The sequence below is a fragment of the Martes martes genome (assembly GCF_963455335.1).
Source record: "Martes martes genome assembly, chromosome: 4".
NCBI classification, from domain to species: domain Eukaryota; kingdom Metazoa; phylum Chordata; class Mammalia; order Carnivora; family Mustelidae; genus Martes; species Martes martes.
Genome location: NC_137891.1, coordinates 61,869,799 through 61,896,113, shown reverse-complemented (window position 1 = coordinate 61,896,113; position 26,315 = coordinate 61,869,799). Strand labels below are relative to the sequence as shown.

The 26,315-nt window shown below is 42.2% G+C and overlaps 1 protein-coding gene across 2 annotated transcripts in view; it reads right to left on the bottom strand.

The window, feature by feature from the left end:
- The window catches only part of NCOA2 (nuclear receptor coactivator 2), a 294,244-nt gene extending 268,515 nt beyond the window's left edge, over positions 1-25,729 (bottom strand). For both annotated transcript variants that reach the window (XM_080803158.1, XM_080803159.1), the window contains exon 1: positions 25,597-25,729. The gene's annotated coding sequence lies outside the window, so the exon portion shown is untranslated. The remainder of the gene's footprint in view (positions 1-25,596) is intronic.
- Between the last annotated feature and the right edge of the window lie 586 nt (positions 25,730-26,315).

Here is a 26,315-nt window from a genome sequence, read left to right as displayed (position 1 = left end):
ATAAAAATGTCAATGATTACAAAGTTTATAAATACCTCACCAGGGCTCAAAAAGGCAGTCAGAATAGTTCTAAATGTTTTGAATATGCAAACATGAGTACTTAACATAAAGTTTTTATGCCTTCTATAAATAAGATAGGAAAACAAGTGTCAAGCAGGTTATTAATGTGAGGGGGGAAAAAATGAAAGGAACAGTGATGCCACAAATCATCTGCACACTGAAGACTGATTATATGCACAAGCTTTCAAATTAACTTTTATGCTGTTTCATTTAGTAGTCACATGAATATAACTTCTTAAAATGAAATCCTACTAAGTTTCAGGAATCAGGTTTGGACAAAATCAATCCTCTCTCTCCTACAAAGCAAATTCTAATTCATTCTCTGCCCTCCCAATTTTCCCTCCCTCCCCACTTTAAATTCCAAATGACACTGAACACACATAAGACTCATTTGCCAAGAAGTCCTTTTCAAACTAATTTTTTTCATTTACTCTACAAGGTGCCAGTCACTGTGCTCAGCAAAGAGGATGAGATCCCTGCCCTTCAGAGCTTAAAATTTAGTGTTATTAGTCTAATGTCCACTACTGAGATTCCTGTAGTAGCAAGCGGCTCACTTTCTAAACCTAATAGCAATATTCTACAATTACTCCAACATGAGGCAAAATTTTTAGAAGACTGGACAGCCCAAGATTTTGTTCCTTCAGCCAATATCTGTTAATTTATGTACAACCTGTGAATTCAGCTCTTTATAAAACTGGCTAAAAAGATGAAATGATTTATCTGGGATTTCCTTCAAAGTAGTTGGAGGGTTGGATAGGTCGGTAAAGTATGAAATTTCATCAAATTTCATTGTATTATTTCTGTCTACTTTTTCGTAGGTTTAAACTTTTCTATACTAACTTTTTTTTTTTAAGATTTTATTTATTTATTTGACACAGAGAGAGAGAGATCACAAGCTGGCAGAGAGGCAAGCAGAGAGAGAGAGGGGAAGCAGGCTCCCCGCTGAGCAGAGTCCAATGGGGGGCTCGATCCCAGGACCCTGAGATCATGACCTGAGCCAAAGGCAGACGCTTTAGCCCGCTGAGCCACCCAGGCACCCCATATACTAACTTTTTTTTAAACTGTGAAAGGCTTTTAGCCAACACCAAAAATATTAATTTCGGGAATTTCAGGAAGCTGCACAGAAAGAACAAAAAACAAGAGAGTACTTCAATGAATTTTATTTAATCCTCCATAGGACCCTAAATCCTAATCTTAACTCAATTCAATTACAAATATCAAGTTTCCATTGTTTCAGACTGCCTGTTTTCTTTGTTAAACTGAAGGTAGTAATGTTAACCTGTCTCACTGAAAATATACTAGGACTCTGTGATAAAAGTTGTTATAGAAAGCCCTATAAAGGTACAATGTTAATGCTATAGACAGTAACACTAACCATGTAAAAGTACTTCCATATTTTCTTTTCCAGCCTAGCAGGTGAAATGGGGTTGTTAATGCAACACCATACAATTACCAAATGTAAATAATATTCCTTGCATGATTCAAGGTTATAGAGGTGATGACAGAAATGCAAAATTGAAGGGCACCTGGGTGGCTCAGCTGGTTAAGTGATTGCCTTTGGCTCAGGTCATGATCCCAGAGTCCCAGGATCAAGTCCTGCATCCAGCTCCCAGCTCTACACGGAGTCTGCTTCTCCCTCTAACCTTCTCTCCTCTCATGCTCTCTCTCACTCTCTCTCAAATGGATAAATAAAATCTTTTTTAAAAATGCAAAATTGAAGCTGAGATAATGAAGTATATGGTACAGGGATCAAAACTATACAATTATTTTTTTATTTTTTTATTTTTAAGGGAGAGAGGAGGGTACAGAGGGACAGAGAGAATCCTATCAGGCTCCAAGCCCAGTACAGAGCCCGAGAAGGGGCTCCATCTGATGACCCTGAGATCATGATCTGAGTCAAAATCAAGAGTAGGACTCCTAACCAACTGAGCCACCCAGGCACCCCTAGACGATTTTTAAAATTTTTAAAATAACACATTTTATTTGACATTTCCCAGCAACCTGTGAAGCTCTCATTTAGAGTCAACAGCTAGTCCAGGTGTTGTATAGTTTAAGATCTTATGGCAATACTTAAACATGCCCATAACTCTAACAAATAGCCTTTGTAATGACACATTATAAAGCACTTTTTCTGTATTTTCACATTTACTCTTCACGCAATCCTGAGGTTACGTGAGTTATATGAGAATATTTTTATAAGCTAAGAATCCGCCTATGCCTTCAACTCATGGGTAAAGGAGCCAGACCTGATCCCAAAACACCCCAATCCAAATTCCTTTCACTTAACATTATCCCAAGTTGCAGCTGTAGGAGATCACAATTTCATTAAAGATACAAAACCCAGGGGTGCCCACAGTGGCCCAGTTGGTTAGGCTTCAGACTCTTAATTTTGGCTCAGGTCATGATCACAGGGTCGTGGGATGGAGACCTGTAGCAGGCTCTGCACTCAGCGAGGAGTCTACCTGAGAGTCTCCCTCTCCCTCCTCCTTTGCCCCTCCACTCACCCATGTACTCTCTCTCTAAAATAAATAATAAACTATTTTTTAAAAAAAAGATACAAAACCCACATATATACAGGGAAAAAAACGTTGAACATGAGATAAGCTATCAATAGCCATAGGTGTGGTCTGGTGAAAGTCAGGAAGGAAGGAAATCTACCATTTGCAACCACATGGATGGATCTTGAGGACATTGCACTAAGTGAAATCAGAGTAAGACAAATACTGTATGATTTCACTTATATGCAGAACCTAAAGAAGTCCGAACTCATAGAATTGAGATTCTATGGTTTCCAGAAGTAGGGGAAGGGAGGTAGGGATAAAGGTGGTCAAAAGGTACAAAATTCCAATTCTGAGGCAAATAATTTCTGGGGATGTAATGTATACAGTACAGTGACTAAAATTAACAATACTTTATTGCAAATTTGACAGCTGATAAAAGAGGGTAAATCTTAAAAGCTCTCATGGCAAGAAAAAAATCTGTAACTATGTGATGCCAACTAAACTTACAGTGATAATCATTTTGCGGCTTAATCATAAGATCTTAAGACAGAAATCACTATATTGTACACTTTAAACTAAAACAAGGTTATATGTCAGTTACATCTCAATATTACTGAAAAAATTTTAATACATATTTTGCTTTGTTTCAACAAGGAAGAAAAGAATAAAAAGGTCTTGGCTCCACTGTGATCAAGTCACATAAGACCAGGAAACACTAATATTCCTTGTCGGGAAAGCTTAAATATTTGTTCTCCAAGCCCACCAATAATATCTAGAATACAAAATGTAGCTATCAGATATTGTTGCTCAGGAATTCCAGAACAACAACCAGGGAGGGAAGTTAGCACATATCTACTGTAAATGAAAGTGACAATTTCCCTGTAAAAATGTTTCTGATCTAAGTTAAACATGGATACATTTCCTTTGCAACATACCAAGATAGCAAATCGGTACCTACCAAATGGTAAATTACTCAGTGATATCACACACTCCAGAAGGGTTAACACAACTAATACAGAAAAGCAGTTTGTCCCCCAGAGATTCATTTTTTCACCCTGATCCACTATAGAATCAACTGTGTTAATAATAATGCTTTGCAATTTTATATCACTTTTCCTGCTAAAAGCTCAAATGAGTTGATATGGCACATCACAAACTACACAGATGGTACCCCACAGTTTCCACAGCTCTGACTGAATAGCTCATTTGACTTACTAATAAATGTTCCTATTTCAAGATTAAAAACAAATATGAAAAACTAAGGAAAATGGTAGAAGACGGTGAATTTTCATATCCAATTCAGTGGCGTCTCTCTGAAAGGTAAACGTGAAATGAAATAAAGCACCCAGAGCCTAACGGAGCTCCTCCGGATGCTAGTGCATTCCAGAAAAGCCCTGCAGAGCCACCAGACTACCTAAAAATGACAAGGCGGGGCTAGGCAGTGAAAGAGGTTATGCTACTTCCCATGTGAATGTGCAACAATCAGACCTAAACGAAAAACTCTCACCAAGGAGGAGACAGACCTGAATCATCATCTCCTTCTGTTTTAGTCCCTTAACCTGTCATTACTCGTTACACGTGGTTCGAAGCTTGTGGGGGGAGAGGTACAGGGTGATGGGTACTAAGGAGGGCCCGCGCTGTGAGGAGCCCTGGGTGTTATACACAACTAGTGAACTGCTGGACACTACATCAAAAACTAATGATGTACTACACAGTGGCTAACTTAACATGATGCAAAAATTAATTAATTTAAAAAAGAAGACTGACTAGAAGTGAAGTAGTAGATAACAGTTTAAATTATAAGTGTTACTAGATTTATAAATCATATTTAAATTGGAGTCCTTTAAGTCAAATATTTTTAAATGATTACATTCTATATATAGATGTGGACTATAGTCATCCCAGAAATTTTCTTTATGTTATTCAGAAGTATTCTGTTCCTACTCTGCTAATAAGAAAAGGCATTTATTCCTCTGACCTCCATAAACCAACATTCTAAATGTACTTCACTGGTAACTATAACCATCTCATCTCTCCCTGTGATTTCAGCTCATGTCATGATCTCAGAGTCGTGAGACAGAGCCCCGCATCGGGCGCACTCAGCAGCAAACCTGCTTCTTTCTCAGTAGTCAAATGACTTCAACTTGAGGTCCCATTAGACATTTCTTTGACAAATCTTCATATTATCTCCTGTAGAGAATACCATTGTCCACCAGTATGTCAAACAAGCATTCAATCTCCCAGGTTAATTAAAGGCAAATTTTATGCACTTTTTCTGAAAGCTTTAATATGATAAATGAAACATTCTACCACCTCCAAGCAGCCCCCCAATGGGCACCCGGGTGGCTCAGTAGGTTAAGCATCTGACTTTGCTTCAGGTCATAATCTCAGGATCCTGGGATTAAGCCCCATACTGGGCTCCACGCTCAGCTCAGCTTCCCACCCCACCCCACCCTCGCCGCCATTCCCCCCGCAACTCGTGCTTGCTCTCCCAAATATATCTTTAAAAAAAATAATGCCTCCGATTTTTCCAAGACATAAAAAGCTTTAACTGTATTGATTTAAAGCACTCTCCTCTCCATCTTTTACACAAAATAGCACTATCAGTTTTGCCTTCAACTATCATGGAACAACATGGACATACAAAGGATATGAATGTTGATAGGCCAAATAATACATCAAATAACCTTTGTCCTCCTTCCCCACTCCCACTTGTTGAGAGCCACTGAATTAGACCTACTAGGTGCAAAAATGCTAATGTGACTATAGTAATAATCATTCTATAATCAGAGTGGTAGCACATTTACTTCAAACAGTTGATAACTACAAAATAGTTTATAATGTATCCTTATAGACTCTACATATAATATAGAGTGCTGCATAACCCTTGCATTTCTGGAACACACATTAATTGATAAAGGTGATTTAAAAAAAACTTGACCACAAATAATCTTGAACACACAGGTGGTTCTAGTCTTCAGGATTAGCTTCCTAAACAGCTCCTTGAATCCCCCTCAATTTGCATTTAAAATGGTCTACTCTGAATTGCAGTCACAAAAAACTAACCAAGATCTATTGAACATCAATTGTGTCTCAAACTCTGACCACTGAAGGAGATACAAAGTAATGATAATAACAACAGTGCACATTTAAGGAAACTGGGGCACAAGGTCATAACCTGTCCAAGTAATGGAGTCAGACCCACATCCCAAGCAATGTGGCTCTTGTCAGTATGTTACTCCATACTGACTTCACAGAATTAAAAAAAAAAAAAAAAACAACCAAGAACCAAAGCCAAAACTCAAAACCAAAAACTCCTGCATGTAAAGAACTCCAAGGTTTGTTGAAATGTAATATTAACATCTGCCAACAGAACATTCACATTTTTAAAGATTTTATTTATTTATTTGACAGAGATCACAAGTAGGTGGTGGGTGGGGTGGGGGGGTAGGAGAGCAGACTCCTTGCTGAGCAGAGGGTCGATGTGATGTGATATGGGGCTCCATCCCAGGGCCCTGAGATCAAAGGCAGAGGCTTAACCCACTGAGCCACCCAGATGCCCCGAACATTCAAGTTTTTAGTAAATTCTCCAAGAAAGATTTTATAATCTTTCTGCCCTGAAGTGACATCATCTCATGAGTGACTAAGAAGAAAAACCAATGACAAGATCTCGAAATATTTTACTTTCGTTCTATCCTTAAAAGTGAAAAGCCTTTCCCACGGACGAGTCTGTGCTTGATGGTATGTAAAATGTCAATTACTTCAATGTATGGTTTTGTTTTGTTTTGTTTTGTTTTTCATTGTATGGTTTTCTGATCTTTCTTCTACTGAGAAATATCCTACTATGGAATTGTGAGCTCCAATAGTACATGAAGACGCACAACAGATGGTCTTGCAGGGGAATCTGCACACTGAGGGTCCCTAACCCTATAGTTCATCTCAGGCTGCTGGGATTCTTAGTGGAAAGAAGAATCCCATACCCCTAACCCTGGCTGAGGACCTCGACCAGAGGACTCTCAAGCCCGGCTCCCCACAGTATCTGAAGAGTCTCTAAAAAAGCGGAGACACCCCCCCTCCCCACTCCACCCCCCACACACTTTTCTAAATCTCAATGAGACATTGGAATTTCCGTTTGGACAAGCAAAGCAGACCATTTATGCATTCTAAAATTTGGACTAGAGACTCAGAATAAAAACTCTTATCATCCGTGCTCCCAGCACAAGAAAAAAGCATCTTTTGAACAAAAAGCTGCCTTAATCTATAAAACGATCTGCTGAAGCAGCGCCCTCCTGGTGCTTTCAGGGGGGACTATGTTAATTATTACTCATATCATGAGTGGCCTTCAGGGCTAGAAATGTTCCTGCTAAAACAAAGAGGCCAAAAATACATGCCATTATCATTTAAGAGTTCTACACAGTAAATACATGCATAGGAAAGAAAAATAATGGGCCACATTTTTCTGTACTGAAAAAAAAAATAATTCTAGATTTTAAAGAAAAATTTCCAGGGCACCTGGGTGGCACAGTCGGTTAGGTGTCTGACTCCTGGTTCCTTTGGCTCAGGTTGTGATCTCATCGTCATGAGGCTGAGCCCAGCGTCAGGTTCTGGGCTCGGCTCATCTCAGGCCTGAGATTCTCTCCCTCTGCCCCTCCACCCACCCCCCACCTTGTGCTCTAACGTGCATGGCCTCTCTCTAAAATAAATAAATAAATCTTTAAAAGAACAATTTCAGAAAGATTCACTAACGCCCTATAATTTTCCTGTTAAATAATCCCTGATAAACAGAGAATCTGTTACCAGAAAATTTCTTTAAAATCATCTAATTCATTCTGGCTTCATTAATAATAAAACCTATTTGATCCTCAAGCACTCTGTGAGGCAAACAGTCATTATCCCCATTTAACAAAAGTGGAAATTGGACTCAAACATTAAATCATTTGCTCAAGGCGACACATCCACCCATAGGCAATATATACTTAATCAGTACTAAATTTACTTTTAAATCACACAAATTTCCTCCGGTTAAAAAAAAGTACATAATTTTTTATCAGAAAGTTCTTCTAAACATCTAACTAAAATCCCACTAGATATACTTTAAGAACACTGCCTTTTCTAGGACTAGAGAACAGCTGCTCATTACTTCTCATATGGAAACACTTTGGATACCCCAGAAACAATGAATCCTTCCTCTCTTCTCTTCTTTTAAAGGGCAGTAATACTTGCAACTTTCCCCAACTTAGCCTGTTAACAGATGATGGTTCCCCAAGATGACCACAACCTCCCATCCCACATACTCTTCTTCTAATTCAACTTTCAACATTCCTGCCAAGGAGAGCTGGGAGCTATGGTCCCAAATAAGTCCTCTGAATCTGGATCTGGAGAAGGCAAAGGTAGCCCTATATGACTTATGAGTTAAGTCATAAAAGGTGATCGCTTCCTTGGAACTATGACATCTTGCACCCTGTTGTCATGCTGTGAGGAAGTCTGAGCCACTAGGTAGAGAGGCCATACAAAGGTATTTGAGGGAACTCAGCTGAGGGCCTGGCGAACAGCCTACATCAAAAACACCAGACATGTTAAGCGGACAAGCCTTCACTTGATTCCATTGCCAAGCCCTGGCTTTGAGACTTCATCCTAGCTGAATGCCAGACATCACGGAGCAGAGAAGCTATGTCCATCAGGGCTTTTCCAACCCTGGCCCACGACATTTGTGGCATAATGCCACCAAGCATGGAACATACACTGTACAGCAACAGTAAACAGAACTCCCTAATGCAGAACACAAGCAAGAATTAAAAAGGAGACAAGGGAGGAAAAGACTCCTTTCTAAACATTCGAAATAAATATCCCAAATTTTGTGCTCTAAATATCACTAGTTTTGTTTTGTTTTAATTTGACAGAGAGTGCACAAACAGGGGAAGGAGCAGAAGGAGAGGGGCAAGCAGACTCAGTGCAGAGCCAGATGCAGGGCTCAGTTCCGCGAATCCAAGATCGTGACCCAAGCAGAAACCAAGAGTGGGCAGCTTTAACCGACTGAGCCACCCAGGCGCCCCAAGATCACTGGTTTTACAGACAAGAGTCTCTTAGATTCTCATGCAAATCTTATTAAAAGTGCATATAAAAAATAAAATAGAGGGGTGCCTAGGTGGCTCAGTCAGAAGTGCCTGCCTTTGGCTTAGGTCACGATCTCAGGGTCCTGGGATCAAGTCCCACATCAGACACCCTGCACAGCGGGAAGTCTGCTTCTCCCTCTCCCTCTGCCCCTCCCCCAGTTCATGCATGCTCTATCAAATAAATAAATAAATTCTTTAAAAATAAATAAAAAATAAAATAGAAACATACTATAATATTTTCTATCTTCATCCTATGCATCTGTCTCTTTTTAGAATGCCTTTTCTCTTCTCTGATGAAATCTCAATCAGCCCTTTAGGCACAAATCAAATATTCCAGTGGCTGTAAAGCCTTTCCTCGCCTCACAGAATGAACCATTTGCCCCCATAAAATATCTGACCAGCCCTCTAATACAATTTCCTATTCTAATGCATATGTTGTAATTACTTGCCCACATGACTCTTTCCTTCTCTGTGAGATCTGCAAGGATAGGGGACATTTCTTTTTTAAATTTTTGGGTTCCCACTGTCCAGTATATAGGAAGTGTTCATTAAATTTTTGCTGAATTAACAAATCCGGTTATCTGGTTTCTTTTGGTTTCTAAACCCACAGCAGATACAATGCAGAAAACCAGAAAAGACAAAAGGCACTGTCATTAAAATACTACTACTACTACTACAAACACACACACACACACACACACACACACACACACACAAAATAACACCCAGTGAACAAAGACAGAAAAGGGCAAGTCCAGGAGTTACCTAGAATTCTGTTGCATGGAATCTATGGTTTACAGTTACATGGTGGAGAGCCAAACAGATCTGTGCCTTAGAAGAGAGCACAGGCCTGAGTGAATGTTGGTACATTTCAAATCAGTTTAGAAAATAGGAAAATACTTCACATTTGAAAAGTATTTTCTCCTAGGAGTGTCTGGTTGACTCAGTCACTGGAATAGGAGACTGGTGATCTTGGGGTTGTTGAGTTTAAGTCCCACATTGGGTGCAGGCATTACTTTAAAAAAAAAAATCCTTAAGGGCGCCTGGGTGGCTCAGTGGGTTAAAGCCTCTGCCTTCGGCTCAGGTCATGATCCCAGGGTCCTGGGATCGAGTCCCGCATCGGCCTCTCTGCTCAGCAGGGAACCTGCTTCCTCCTCTGCCTGCTTCTCTGCCTACTTGTGATCTCTGTCTTTCAAATAAATAAATAAAATCTTTAAAAAAAAAAATCCTTAAAAGTATTTTCTCCTAAATGACAAGTGCTCAAAGGAATAAAGAAACAGAATCAGAAAAATTAGATACACAAAACTCTAATATTCTGAGGGTTTTGTGTAGCCACTGTTTTACAATAATAGCACTTTCTTTCTATTAGTTCTGTGCCCCTCCCCCATCTGTCCATAATGTTGCTGCTTCAGTTACATTTCCTGAAGGAGGGAAGTCCTTCCCTGCTGACCCGCACTGCTACCTGCTACCTATGTTTGGAAAGTAGCACAGAGCCACTCAGAAATGCAACTACAATTTTTGTCCAGCCCTCTCTAACATGCCAACATTTTTTTAAAAGCAGCACAATATATATAAAATGACAGGAACAAAGAGACTACCTCTTACTATGTCTGGAAGACATTTCAGGAAATTTTGGCAAAAAAAAAAAAATCAGAAAATGGGATTTCTGAATCACTTGTTTTAAATTCTATGCACTTTAAAATTGCCCAGATTTGGGGACACCTGGGTGGCTCAGTCAGTTATCTGACTTTGGTTTCGGCTGGGGTCATGATCTTAGGTGGTGAGATCAAACTGGGCTTAGGGCTCTGTGCTCAGCCCAGAGTCTGCTTAAGAGGTTCTCTTTCTCACTCTCCCTGCCTCCTGCCCCTCCCACCGCCTGTGCGCACGTGGACACACTCTCTGTAAAATCAGTCTGCCCAGATCTGTTAAATAAAAAGGCCTATGTACAATCCCATTTTCCTTCCATCCTTCATTTTGCTTATGTATCTCTTAAGTATGTGATTTCCCAGTATAAATATTAATTCAATAATATTCTCATTAACCTGAGCAGCATATTTTGTTTCATTTTTTGATGCAGCAAGGGGGGGGGCGATGCTACCTCAAAGAAAGGTGCAGTGCAGTGCAACGGATGTCTGGGTGGCTCAGTCGGTTAAGCGTCTGCCTTTGGCTGGGATAATGATGCCAGGGTCTTGGGATGGAGCCCCACACTGTGCTCCCTGCTCCACAGCAGCCTGCTTTTCCTTCTCCCTCTGCCTGCCCCTCCCCCTGCTTGTGCTCTGTCAAGTGTAACATTCATGGCCAACAGCCTAAGGATGTTCCACCTCCAAGAGTATTAACTTTAAGAGAAGAGAACCTTGGTTTTTGTGGGGTTTTTTTCCCCCGAAGGCTGAAAGTTTCAGGTTGAGAGCTATTCTGGAGTTACTTAAATTCTTGTGTTATTTCTTGTTTTCTTTGAGTGCTAGTGTTCTTCCCATTCACAACTTTTCCACCGAGGCTTCTAGATCTACATTAAGAATAATTACTACTTCTCTACAGGCTTGGGTTGGTGAGATTAACCAGGTATCTCGCTGCTATGATCTGCACACCTGTGAATGATTTTTACTTTTAGACTCTATTTCTCAAACTGAGAATGAATCCCAAATATCCACTGTGATTCACAAGGGAAGACAGGAGGGCTGTCCTCTACCTTAACAAGGTTCTGAAGCAGAAAAGAGAATAGAACGTTAAATAGAAACTAAAGGTAGAAATCACGGGGGCAGGCAGGAAAAGTCAGAAGGGAGAACAAATAAAGACACTGCACCCCCCCCCCCAAAAAAAAGGAAAAAGGAAACAGAAACCTTCAAATTCCAAGTTATGGAATAGTCATGTATTCAAGAAACTCAAGTTGCCAAACTCCTTAAACTCCCAGCAAATTTTTGTCTCTATGGTGTTACTCCAAGAAGTGTTTGAATAAAAGCTTTCTATTTAGCCAAGTGTGCTATAAAATTCAGTTTTCCACTCCCATCCTGTGCCTAAAAGAGCAATCTACTACTTCCCAGGAGGAAAACAACTCCTAGCTTTCTCTTACAGTAAAGGTTCTCAGAGGCTGCACCAGCTCTGTTTGCACCTCCCCAAGCCAGACGTGGATCTCCATGTGAGGCATTCCTAGAACCCGTGTCTAGGCCCAGACATGCGGCGCATCAGAGGGCATGCCCACAAAATGTCCTGAGATGCCACAATCTCAAGCAATAAAGCTCTCAAAGCTTATGCTACTCTTCAGCCCTCATTAAATTAATTTATTACTATTTTTTTTTAAGTAATCTCTACACCCAATGTGGGTGTGGCTAGAACTTAAACCTTGAGATCAGGCTTCAGTCGCAGGCTCTGCCAGGCACCCCAACAATTTAATTTTCCTAACACTTCTGGAGAAACTGAGGTATCTTTATTGTTTATATATTTGTTTGTTTGTTTGTTTGTTTATGTAAGTGATTTCTCACCCAACATGGGGCTCAAACTCACAACCCCGAGATCAAGAGTCACACACTCTTCAGACTGAGCCAAAGAGCCAGCCAGGCACCCCTAGAGAACCTGATATTTAACACAGAAAAGTCTGGCTGCACAACAACATGAATGCACTTAACGCACTTAACTACACATTTAAAAAAGAAGGTATAAACTGTATAAGTATTTTGCCACAATTCAATTTTTTAATTAAAAAAAGTTTAAAAAACTTTTTTTAATTAAAAAAAAATCTAAGAAATAGCCTAAAAAACAAAAAGCAAACAAACAAAAACTAGGGGCAACATTTCATATTAAAAGAGACTACAGAACATGGGGCGCCTGGGTGGCTCAGTGGGTTGGGCCTCTGCCTTCAGCTCAGGTCATGATCTCAGGGTCCTGGGATCGAGCCCCACATCAGGCTCTCTGCTTGGCGGGGAGCCTGCTTCCCCCTCTCTCTGGCTGCCTCTCTGCCTACTTGTGTTCTCTCTCTCTCTCTCAAAATGTGAAATAAATAAATAAATAAATCTTAAAAAAAAAAAAGAGAGAGAGAGACTACAGAACCAAATGCAAAGGGGTAACCTGATTAGCTCCTGGTTTGAAACCCGAAACCCAAAACCCTAACAGTTAGGGGACAACCGGGAAAACTCATTAGACAGCTGATATTGGACATCAGTTTTCTTGGGTTTAACAGTCACATTCATATTATATGCAGTTCTATAAAATGATGCCTTTATTTTAAGGCAATGTGCTTTATGGATAAAGGGTCATCTATAACTTACTTTCAAATAGTTCCTCCAATGCACGCACACATACACACGCACACATACACACACACATATACACATACACATACACAACACACACACAGGAAGAGGGAGAAAGAAGCATACACAGCACTGAAATAGTTCTTATTTGGCCACTTGTTCTACCACATTATCGTGGCATCACAGGAGCTAAGGCAAAGAGATCTATACGACACTGCAGACCCCAAAGTACCACCCAGTTTTTCCACCTGAGCTGTATACTGTTCCTACTACTTTAATTGGCTGGTGACAGAATGTAAATAGCTGACAGACAGACAGATAGATAGCTTTCTGAATTGCTCTGCAAATAAAATGATCCCACAAAATAGAGAATTATTGTTTAAGTAGAGATTTGGGAAGAAGGTTGAGAATATCTTTATAGGTGTTGTCACAACTATATATTAATGTGCAGGCTGTGAGGGCTTTGCTCTTTGGATAGTTGTAGAATTTCATTATTTACCTATTGAGACATCAGCCCTTCAAGTGATGCTTCCATTCTCTTTTTTATCACTTCTTCAACGGAAGTATTTAAGTGCCAACGCTGGTATACTTTTCTTTGTGTTTGGTTTTGTTTTATTACCTTTCCAGAACTACTGAATTTCCCTAAGGTTTTCTTTACCTTTTTTCTCCTCTTTCCACTAAAAACTGAGATTATTAATCCCTCTTCTCACCACAGTGTCAAAATATTCTGCAGGGGAAAAGATAATAAGTCTCAGTGTGAAAAATGTTCAGTTTTACAGAAGCAAGAAAGCCCAAAATTTAAGTCTTTATTGTTTCTGTTTTGAAGGTAAGTGGACTTCTGTATTTTTTTTGTAAAATCTGTATCCAATATAATAAGCATCTTCACTAATAACCTCCGAATACTGTTGGACTCTATGTATACTCTTTTTGTTTTGATCATATACGTTGCTATTAACTAAGATCAATAATACAAACTCCCAATAAATTGAGTTTTATATCAAAGGGTTGCTTCCTAAATTTTAGAATAACTCATTAGTTTTCTTGAGGCAAATCAAAGAGCATGAACTCATATGGTCAAAGGCCAGGAAGAACAGACTAACGGGTACAAAGGCTCGAGTAAGAGTAGAAATAGGGAAAAAAATGGGTTTGTGATAGGCCTATCTAGTAAGTGTTTGGGAATGTTATTCTGTGATGAGTGGGGACTTGTATTATTATAAAAGGAATATTTGGGGAAGATCAGTCTATTAATGACTTACGGTGCCAAAGAAGAATTTGTTAAATCAGTTGAAATACAGTTTAAAAATGAAAGCCTTTTTTTTTTTTTTAATGAAAGTCTTTAAGCTGCCTGTAATACTATTTTGAAGGAGGAGGACAAAAAAATGAATGAATAAATAAAAAACATACACATATACGCTCTACCCTTACTAATCAATTTTTATTTTTTTAAATGTATTTTATTTTGTTATTTATTTTTTTAGAAGATTTATTATTTCTTTATTTGACACAGAGAGACACGGCAAGAGAAGGAACACAAGCAGGGGGAGTGGGAGAGGGAGAAGCAGACTTCCCACCTAGCAGCAAGCCCAATGCAGGGCTCGATCCCAGAACTCCGGGATCATGACCTGAGCCAAAGACCAACACTTAACTGACTGAGCCACCCAGGCGCCCCCTTACTACTCAATTTTTAGCAAACCCATAAGAAAACATGTACAATTTCCTTTCATTCAGATAAGCCAATGCATACTGTCATTTCAAGCATCTTTACTGAACACAAAAGACCAGCAAATTTTAATGCTTGATTATTCAAAGCATTTTAGTTTAGTTTTTCCTCCTTGATATTAAACTCCAAAGAATTTATATAAAAATTTCTAATCTGATGGGGCGTCTGGGTGGCTCAGTCGGTTAAGCATCTGCCTTCAGCTCAGGTCATGATCCCAGGGTCCTGGGATCGAGTCCCTGCTCAGTGGGGAGTCTGCTTCTCCCTCTCCCTCTGCCTGCGGCTCTGCCTACTTGTGCTCTCTTTCTGTCAAATAAAATTGAAAAAAAAAAAATTCTAATTTGTTTCACTGCTATTAGGAACTAATCCACGATTTATCTATCTCAACTTTCAAAAAAAAAAAGTTTGTATAAAAACCCTATTCCACTTGAAATAACAAGTACTGTAAGTTAACTACTCAGTATGATCAAGTTGATAAACTAGTAGCAGGTCATTAAAGCCGCAAGGGCATGTATCTGCCAGCCTGGATTTATTCTTTATATACCTTCACTAATTTATAGATTTCAGTCAGGCTATTCTATTGCATTGCTATTTTCCATCTGCATGGTGCTAACCTTTTTAGCCTTGATTCAACATAGCAACTCCTCTCTAGGCCTCTCTAGTTTCTTTCTGAATGCGTTTCCTTCCTCCTCTCACCCCCCATATACACTTGATCTCTTTCTCCAAGATTGTCAACAACTCTGAACAACTGAGGCAGGTTCAGAAAATCTACAATGAGCCTGTGGGAGGCACCTGAATCTCAATGGGAAATTTCTCAAGAAGGGAATGGAAAAGGGCACCCATAGCCAGAAAAACTCGATCCCTTGGTGGGAAGATGCTGGCTTCCCTCACTCCTCTGAGGCCAAGCCAGGTAAAGGCAAGGTGCTCAGTCTGAAAATCACAAGTCCTTGAAGGCCTGTCTTCCCTTGCCTCACCCTCTTTATCTGCTCTCACCTCACAGGGGTAGAAGAGCTGTGGGGCTCAGTGGTACCTGAAGGGAACAGGCCATCAGCACTGCCCAAATTATGGATCCAGATCAGAAGACATTATAATATCAGAGCCAGCCAACTCTTGGTGGGAAACCCAGACGCAAACAACAATTCTGCAAGTGAGCATCTGGGACCTCAATTCCCTGGGACTCACCCCATACTCCATCTACCACAGGCTCTTCTTCCCTCCCCACTACAGGGTCAGCTGCTGCTCCCAGTGATAGTAGAAAGGGGAGGGGGGCTCTACTAGTGAGACTTCTGACCTCCGCAGGAGGCCCAGCTCACTGGCCCTACCACAGGGAAGCAAGGCCAGGCCAGAGGTATCTGGACCCAGGTCCTTCCTGCCCAAGGCTTTGCTCACCTTGAGTCGAAAATCTGGGGTTCCCTTTATCTCTCCTCTCTTTTCTCCTTAATGCCTTTTCTCAAAGTGAAAATATTTACTACTACAATAAAATCACCAATGATTACAAGAATGCTGTTATGTGAGCATCCTTTAACCAGAAAAGGGTAATGCTCCAATTTTATTTTCTAATGTCCTTCAACGTCCAGGCATTTTGTTGACTTTGGTCGCTATCAAATGTCACTGTCAATATGTTCAGTTGACAGTGCATATCACATCATTTTTTGGTGGAACTGCTTAAAATCTTTCATTTATTAAAATTCTTAATTAACTGTACACACCTTCTGTTTAAAATAAAAAGTAGCACAGCAAAAATCAAAGAGCTTTACATGACTTCCACTTCCTTCACTAGGTTCCACTATTTATACTTACCATGTGTTTATTTAGAAAAGATTCTAGTGGTACTATAATATATTAAAATAACATTTTTAATGGAATAAATTTTTTACATCACACTTTTACAGAAGAGTCTTGAGGAATCAAGATATTACTACTTAAAACAGCAACAAGAACGCTACATATAAACCTCAAAACAGAATTCCAGAAATCGAAAATACAATACACTACCAGAAACTCCAAAGAGGCAGGTATGCCTAAGGCTTTAGGTATCTGGTTACAATTTCCATCCATCTTAAATTGTCTATTTCCAACTTATATCATTTGGACCACTTGAATCTAATGAACAGTTTCAAGACATCTAACACTACAAAGTTTGTAACAATATCCTTAAACAGGCAAGAAATAAAATACATTAAAAACTAGGGACTGTAATACTCAGTCCTATTAGACAACAGAAGCTCAAACCCCCCCCAGCCCCCCCCCCCGCCCCGTCTGCTGGACCACAACGTTGTCCAGCAACCGACTAACTTCTAAGAACAAATCAGCCAATTACTGCACTGCGCCTGTTAAGTGATCTGTTTTCAACCTAATGGCTTACTTAACAAATAGCTAACTTCTTCCCTAAGTGCTGTTAGCAAAGCCAGTGTGTTTGGTAAAGAGGGAAACCATAGATCATGATCATACATGAAATACCTAATGATAGTAACAGACTTCCTCCAGAATCTTGACTGTGTTCCCTTCACTACCAGCCATCTTCTATCTTTTAGGAAAAAAAAATTGAGAAAGCCAAGGAAGAAGGAGAAAAGGAGGCAGAGGAGAAAAGTCTACAAGGATTTATATCCAAAGTGAAGCAGTCCAAAGCCGTGCCGCTATTTACCAGCCCAACCTCACTTCAAAGGACTGGGCAGCACAGAAGCTGAGTCTGGGTGCACAGCACACCCAATGGATCCCCACCAAAGGCTGTAGGCACAAGGTGACGGGGACAGGACAGCACAATCCCCTCAAACACCCACAAGCCCCTACTGCCAGTCTCCATAACTATGAAAACCACCTTCTGTAATTTCAGGAAATGCTATCAATGTTCACAGAAATTCATACTCTGGACGTTCAGATTTTTAGCAAGAGATTTCCATATTCCTTATTAAGGAATCTAAAATTGTATGTGAAAGAATTCACCTATGTTCCAACAATAACCAGAGGTGATTACCTGATAAACACACTTATGAATAATTCTAGTTTTAAAATAAATACAGGCACATTAAAAAACGTATTTTTAGTTTGCCTTAAGTAATCTCTATACCCAACATGGGGCTCGAACTCATGACCCCAAGATTGAGTCACATGCTCTAGTGACTGAGCCAGCCAGATGCCCCCGAAAGTTTGTTATCCATGTAGCAATCTAAATTTCCCCTTTAGTTTGACTCTAGAAATGACTCAAGTAACAACCTAAGTTCCTCTAAGATATGCAACTCCATTTTTTAATTTACATTTTGACAATAACTGAAAGCTTTTCACCAGTAAGCACATTAACAATGGAATTAGAAATTCTAAGATAAGTTAATATTAAATATTCTCACAAACGCAACTGTACCACCAAAGGCAAGGGAAGTCACTTCATGTCTGATTAATAAGCTGTTTTCATAAGCAGAAATAATCTGCTAGCAAAGACAATCATCATTTAGACAGCTACTTCAACGGGCAGAGGTCAGCCGGCAACAACAGGAACTTCCAGAACTCACACTCCGTAAGCTGAGCCTTGGAATATGTGGGATCACATTTCACATGGACACACTAAATGAGTAACAGAAAATACCAGGCATTATATTTTCACTTATGACAACAGGCCTTTAGTCCCCGGGAGCTGGAAGCAGTGTGTGCTGCTCCCCACACGTGCACAGGTGAAAGAGTTCCCTGAAAGCTCTCCTCACTCCTTGCAAACAATTGAGCAGGCAGAAGAATTCCACAAATAGCAGAGCACAAGTCAGATGACTGCATACATTATCAGCCTTCTTTTAAGACTCAAGCATCTCAACACCAAGTCATCCACGCCACAGAGATTGCACGAAATCTGTAAAACATGCATCACACAATCACCACCTAACAGTTAAACATACTAGAATTAAATATATTGTAAAGAAATAAGAAGCCAAATATCTGTATCAGTGTTTTGTCCTTTCTAAAACCTATACCCCCCAGAGTGCTCTCACTCTTATTTTCTTCCTAGTCCCCACACCCAAGTTTTCTGGAGCTTATTTTCCTAGCTTTTTTTATGGTGAGAAATAGGCAACCTGGATGGACTTTCTCAAAATACACTCCTACCCCTTTCCACTTCCCTAGGGGAGAATTACTCATCTGTGTCATCTCGACAAAGTACTCCATAAGACACCACCACATTATGCTGAAAGAAGTGTAACCCACCAGCTAACAGAACACCCATTAAGGGGACAGAGCTGAGGGGCAGTTGTTTGCTTGGGTTTGAATTCTTCTCCAGTACTCTGGCTGGGTGACCCTTGGCAAGATACTTGACAGTTCTGTGCCTCCACTTCATGAACCAGGTAATAGGAATACTAATAAGCGCACCCACCTCACTGTGTTACAAGGAGAAATACGCACAGTATACAGTAAGGGCACCTGAACCCTGCATGGGTTTTTAGTAAACACTCAATAAACATTACCTGTTTTTACTCCATCTAGTACAGTTCTTATTTTTCGAAAATTAAAAAACAAGAATCCCGCAACTTGAGAATTGTAAAACACCGGGCTGATGACTAAAAAGCCAGAAACTGTCTGTAGATCTTAAGTAACACCTGGCCAGGTATAGGCCTGCCTGGATGCAAGGCTTTGCTGGACACCTGCTGGCATGATCTGCAGGACTGGAACCACTCAAATCTATCCATCCCTTTCATGGACTAAACGCCTCCCCTGACCACCTTATAAAAAGCCCTGCAAATGTGTTCTTTATCAGATTCCTAAAAGGAAGACATTCTCGGACTCACCATTCCCTCTGATCCTTATGATTTGTTTCCTTGACCTTGCTGGTCAAGGGTAATCCGCCCCCCACCCCCCGGAAGTTTTGCTCATAGGCACAAGGACTTAATCTCCCTTAAGCTTCATCTTCTGGAAAATGAGGTAACCTCTATTTTACAGGGCTGTGGCAAAAAAAGAAAGAATGAAACACACCTCAAAAAGCCCCTAACAGGTTGTTGGGTCTCAGGGAGAGCTGCTATTATCATTTACACTGCATTGTCGTTACTCTCCCACTACAGACATTTCTGTCAAGAGCAAGAATGAGTTAAATCTAGAAAACTCATAATCATAGAAGAACACCTGTGTAAGGCCGCACATGAGAGTTTTCCATCCTTTAGAAACTGAGGGTGTGAAGGCCCAGAATATGTAGCTTTAGAGCAACAAGGCACACTGTCTCCGCAGAACTGGGAGGTCCCTGACTAGTTGCCCTAATACCTTCCACCAACTAAAGAAGGCCATGCTGACCACACACAACATGACTCCAGACAGTATAAAACAACACTAACTATAATATTCATACCTCCATTAAAGGAAAATTATTTGATTGTAAGCTACTCAGCTAAGGAGACATTTAACAACTTATTATAAACAATCCTATTTTCAGGGGGGGAAGCTCAAACCCAAATCAAACTTTTTTGATAATATATAATTAAAATTACACACATCAAAAAAACAGATCATTAGTATCCAAGCAAATTGAAAATTAAGGTGAACATGTACCTTTCAACTTCTCTGTGCTCCCCACTTTGAAAAAAATCACCCACTCTGTGTTCCCTCTTAAGTCACAGGATTTGTAACAGATGGTTTCGGCTATCAATGTAAACTGCCAAATGCTGGGATACTCAAATACTCATCAAATAAATAATGAACAAATGAATGAAACAATGGTTAAATGAAGCAAGAATGCAAAGACAAGATCTAAAAGGCCCAATGTGGGATTTAAGTTACTCATCGGGAACCCTTAACAGTTCATAATTAGCTGCCTATGAGGCATAAATTCTACCAGATTTAACCTACCAGGTATTTACCAACTGATACGTAAAATTAAAAATTGTTTTTTCTTTCAGAACCTTTAACAAGTTGCCCATAACGTATACCTATAAGCAGTTCTCCTCTCTTTCTTAAAGTTAAGATTCTACATCTTAACCCTCAAAAGCAGCTAAATAAAACAGCCTCGTAGATTCCCTGCTTACTTAATTCTCCTCTAGAAATTTCCAACTAGGGAACCAACTGAAAATTGTCCTGGAATCAATTTTTCCACAATTGCATTATGTCATCATAGCCACTAGAAGCCAGAAATGTGGTTACTGATGAACATTTCATAGGGCAGACATAAAATCTTTGCCCTAAAAGCCAAGAGCATTGTGATCTACCTACGGACCATCTAGCCCTTTCATTTCAATTACCATCAAACACAAGTTTATCTTTAAGATTTCCAGTCCTTTTCGTAACCAGTTTTGCCTCAGTTTTACAACAGCTAGAAAAACTAAACCAGCTTCTAAAATATTCACAGAAGTCACAATCTTACCTCTATTTAGAAATTAGTATCTAGAATCCATAAAGTACAAGTTTCTTTATGCTGTCTGAATTGAGGGTCTATTACCTAAAACTGTATTTTATAGCTTTTCCAGACATTACTTTTAATAGACTCTAAGGAGTAACATGATATAACATTCCTTCTACAGTTTGCAATTCATAAACCCTTCTACGACTCTTTAAACAAAAAAGGAAACAAACACATAAATGCTAAGAATATTTTTTTTTTGTTTAGAAAGCAAGTCATAGAGGTAAAATGAGCTTCAGGTATGAAAGTATAAGAAACCGAAGGTTTTGTTCTCTTTTCCTTTGCCTTTCATCACTGGTATGTAAATAGAGTATGATTATTTCATTAGGGGAAAAGATACTAATTTCCACCAATTTTAAGATTTACTGCAGTAAAAGACCAATACCTTAAAAGAAATAACTTATTTTCTTTCTCCCTCCTATCCTTTCAAAATTGAGAGCATGTAATAACAAAAATCCCAAACAAAACTATAAACACAGAATACTGAAAAGCCAGTAATTTCTTAAACAGCAGTTCTGTCATAAAAATAGCTAAGCATTAATTAGGCTTTTAAATATAATTTCAACCATGACATAATAGTGATCAAAACATCAAATAAGAACACACTGTGCATTTCAGAAAACTGAACTTCTAGAAAAATTGTTTAAAGAGACTTCTTTTTTGCTACCTAATATCCTACAACTGCTTAAAAGAATCACTTTTAAAACCAATACAACACAAACATTTTTTTTCTAAGAAATTCAAGCTGTCAACTTAAGGGTCACATTTAAACCTGATGTGATTTGAAACAGCTAAGGTACTGAATCCTTAAATATAGGATGTGTAATGAAAGCACTGCCCACAGGTCCTCAATTGTGAGGCTTAGGAAGCTGTAATAAGATATAGCTATAGATAAAGCCAACCAAGGAGCATTACCCCTTTATGCACTCATACCACAGCCCAAGTCCCCTTACATTTTACATTTCCAGTGAAATGTTCCTCTAACGGTGAATGAAAGTCATATAAATTATATTTAGCCAATAAAAGGTTAAAATCAGAGCCAAACTATCTAAAAAACATTAAATTCATAATTGGTGAGCTTTTTTCTACCCTGTTTCTGTAACCTGACATCTAAAAATCAAAGAACTCCTCTATTAAGACTGAAATCCCCAGGAGGAAGAAGGCTCAGATCTAGACTGAGAGCACACAATGGAATCACAGCTGACGATGCACATCTTTTTCTAGATGTCTCCATATGCTTGAGAGGTTTTTTTTTTTGTTTTTTTTTTTTTCCCTCTAACCAGGCTTTAGAGGACTTGCTACTCTCTGCCACCAAGAATCTGAGAACATTTTCAAGGACTATTGTAGAAAATAAAGTAAAATAATGTGTTGCTCTTATACATACAAAAAAGAGAGAAGGGCACATGTCAGAGTGACCATCAGTAACTAAATTAACTAATGATGGGGGATTTTCAATGTTGTCAAATTTTGAATGTTGTTTATGATATTCCCCACTTCTGGCAGCTAAATGTTTTATCCCCACAGTTTTTGTTATTTTATCACTAAAATAACACCCAAAGGGCTACAGCAAAATGCAATTAATTTTTGTCTATGTAAACACTAAAAATTATACTGAATAAAGAATTCACATTATAAATTTGAGAATGGTGTATTGCAACAGAACACATTTATAGAGTGTGGTAAATACTGTTTCCTAAAACTATAGCTCCTCAATTCTTTCTTATAGTAACCAAATATTAATAAAATCTTGAGAAAGCAGTAGATATGATAAATACTATGCACATAAGATTACCCCCCCACACACCAAAAAAAAGCCTCTCAAGATCAGTTCAATTCGAGGGATACTTAACAAGAAATGAATGAATTCATTCTGTTTAACATGATTCATTCTTTGAACTCCCAAAGATTTTACAAATTCTAGTTGGGAAAAGGATCCTTGCTGCTGTCAGTGTGCACTAAACCTCACCAACAAAGAACAGGAGCACACATACACACATATAAAAAAGCACTGTAGCAGCTGCTGCCTTTTTTAAAGACAGCTTATTCCTAAAGAGCAACCTGTGCTCTTTATTGAGAAGCAAAGACCTATCCTCCCTATTCTTAAAAGTCAGGAGTTAAGAAAGTCACTGGAGTGAACCCAACAACCAACATAAAACAACCAAAAATGTCTCCTAACCCTGCAGAAACCAGAAAAGTACACACACACTGTACAATTCAGCAGTGTGTTTAAGAACAAAACTAATTTATTTTTTAAAGAATCTTTTGTGTGGGAGGAATACAGCAAACTACACTTCAGACTTTTTTCTGTAGACAAATATGCTTTGACTAGCTTTGCTTCTTAAATACCAACGCTTTATGTTTCAAACACTGATGCTTTGGTTCCTAACTTCACTTTGTTTACTCAGGAAAAAGAAAAAACAAAACAAACAAAACGACCATAAACGACTTTTTTTTTTTTTTAATGTCATCCCAAATGCCGAACTTCCAAGCGCACTTTGGGAGCTGGCGGTATAACTAAACAAGGAACCAGTGAAGCCATGACAAACAATGATGCTTTACACTCCCAATAATCAATTGACGTAAGGCTATCCCGATGCCTTCATTTTCAGAGTACCCTTGCAAATTTCACTGTTCCCACCCTGGAGGAGCTAGGTGAAACTGAGGTAGGGGTAAACTGCTAACTCCGATGATCCTCTGCATGTAAACCCGCCGCTGAGGTCCAGAACACGATCACTACAATATATATGCCATTTTAGAAACGGGCCTCGGAGAGTTACTGCCACATACTAAGTGGCTTTAGACTTCGTCGTGTCTAAGACGACGTCTCTAGTGGTACCAAGAAAAATACAGTATCTCGCGTAAACTACGTGCCCCCCAGGTCAGAGACCCTATAAGTGACACTACCGCACAGACCAAGGAACGGGTGACTAGGGATGGACAAGAGTGGCTAGCTCGGCGTCTCCATGACTCCCCCGCCCCGCATGCAACTCTTCTCTAACTGGTCGGGAAGCAACCCCGCCCCCTTCCTTCCTCCGGTCCCCACGATTGGCTTACCGACACCCGGCAGGTCAGCTCCCCGCCTTCGATTGGCTCACTGCCCCATCAGTCACACGCAGCGAGATTCGGGTCGGTGGGAGGGGAAGGCGTTGGAGGAGGTGGAGTGGGAGTGGGATTAGAGGACGAGGTGGCAGAAGAGGTGTTCAGGCTTGGTCCCCGGTTTGGGAAAGTTTCCCCTACCAGTGACAGACCCAGAAGGCGTAAGGCCCGGTCCAGCTCTGGGCCGGTGCGAGGGGCTCGGGTCCCCGATTCCCGCCCCTCGGTCCCGCAGGCCCCGGAAACCACCAGAGGGAGGGGGAAAAGGGAGGAACCATCTAACCAGGGACCGACCCACCCCCGATCTCGGAAGAGGAGCCTCCGGGACTCCCCGGAGGGGCGGGGGACGGGGAGGTCCAGCACGCCGCGACGACCCCGGCCCCCTCTCTCTGCAGCCCCCAGAGGCCCGAGGGAGAAGTGTCCCCGGGCCCGGGGCGTGACCGTCGCGAGTCAGCCGGGAGGGCCCCTCCCGCTTCCCGCCTGGGGCCCTGAGGGCCTGTCCCTTCAGGGGCGGAGAGAAGGGGGAGAGAAAAGGGGGCGCTGGCGAGCCAACCCGGAACCTCCCGGACCGCCTCCCGCCCCCAGCCCCGGCCCCAGCGCGCCTCCTGCACACATGCCCGCACCCAGAAAGTTAAGTCAGGGGCGAGCCCAGCTCGGCGCCGCCGCGGTCCGGCCCCCCGGCTCCCCGCCCCCACCGCCGCCCGGCCTGCTCGGCCGGAGCGCGCCGCCCGCCCCGCCCGCCGCAGCTCTTTCCCGTCCGCCAGCGGCGCGCGGCGCCCCTAGCCCCCCGCCCCCGGCGCTGACACGGGCCCGGCCCGCCTGCCGGGCCGCCGATCCCCTCCTCCCGGCGTCTCAGCCCGCCCGCCGCCCCTGACATCGCGCTTCACCTTCACACACCCCCGAGCACTTCCCGAGTCCTGCCTCCCCTCGCCCGACTCCCACCCTCCGCTGCAGTCGCTCCGCGTTTCCATTAAAGAATGCACCTTCTCAGGATTCACCTTCCCGTCTCAGCCTCTCTGCCCCCGAGGGGACAGGAGCCTCGCTGCTCTCCGACCCCGCACCGCGCGGGCTAGCGGGCGCCTTGGTCCTCGGGCGGGGGCCGCGCCCGCGCCCCCGGCCTCCCCGCCGCGCCTCGGCTCTCACCTCTCGCCGGCGCCGCGGGCTGCAGCCTCCGCCCGCCTCGCGCTCCGGGACTCGTCTCCAGAGCTCTCGCAAAGCGCTGGAGCGCCTCCTTTCTCTCCCAGGGACTCCGCGTCTCCCCGCCGCTTCCCGCCCTCCCCACCCCCCAAGCCCCAACTCCCCAGCTTCGCGGCGCCTCCGGGATGCAACTCCCGTTTTCCGCGCACTCCGGCAGCGCTCCCCGCACACAAAAACAGCCCTCTCCGCGGCGCACGGCTCCGCCGGGCTCGGCGCAGGAAGGGCAGTCGCGGCCGGGGGTGGGGACGCGGCGCCCCCCGCCCGCCGCCCGCCTCCCGCCCGCCCTCGCGGCCCCCAGGGAAGGCGCGGTTACCGGCTCGGGTCGGTCACGCCGTCAGGTGCCGGCTGCCGTCGGCGCTGACCTTCGCCGCCGAAGCTGTGGCTGAGGCTGCGGCCGCCATGTTCCCGTGTTAATAACTGCTGCCTGGTTGTTTATTTCAATGGAGATCCTCCCCCAACTCCCTCCTCCTCCTCCTCCTCCGCGTCTCCGCACTTGCGGAGAGAGACACAGACCGCGCGAGCTCGCGAGCAGGGGAGGGGGCTCGGGAGCCAGGCCGTCCCTCCCTCCGCCTCCCTGGCCGTGGCCGCCGCCAAGTCCTGTCACTGGGGAAAGGACGGGGCGGAAACTTGCCTCCCGCGCCCCCGGGGAGGGGGCAAAGGTGGACGGAGGGTTCTCCGGGGAGCAGACCCTGGCCGCGGGGCCCGCAGCATCTCCGTCGGCAGCGTTCTCAAGGCGACCCGGGGAGAGGTGAAGAGTGAGGGGGAGAAGGGAAAGGGGACAAAATGGGTGACTGTGGCAAAGGGAGGGTGACCTATGGGTGACTGCAAGTGAAGGGAGAGTAAACAGATGACTCCATGGGAGGGCAAAGGGCAGTGCCAAAAAAGAAAGCGAGAGGATGGGACTGGCCGGGGCTGCGGAGTGAAGGCAGTGGGTTCCTGGGGCTGCAGACGGCGGGGAAGATGCCCCGGACGAAGATCCGTGAAAGCCAAGTGCCAGGTTCGCCCCGGGGAAGAGCCTCCCGCCGGCGCTCG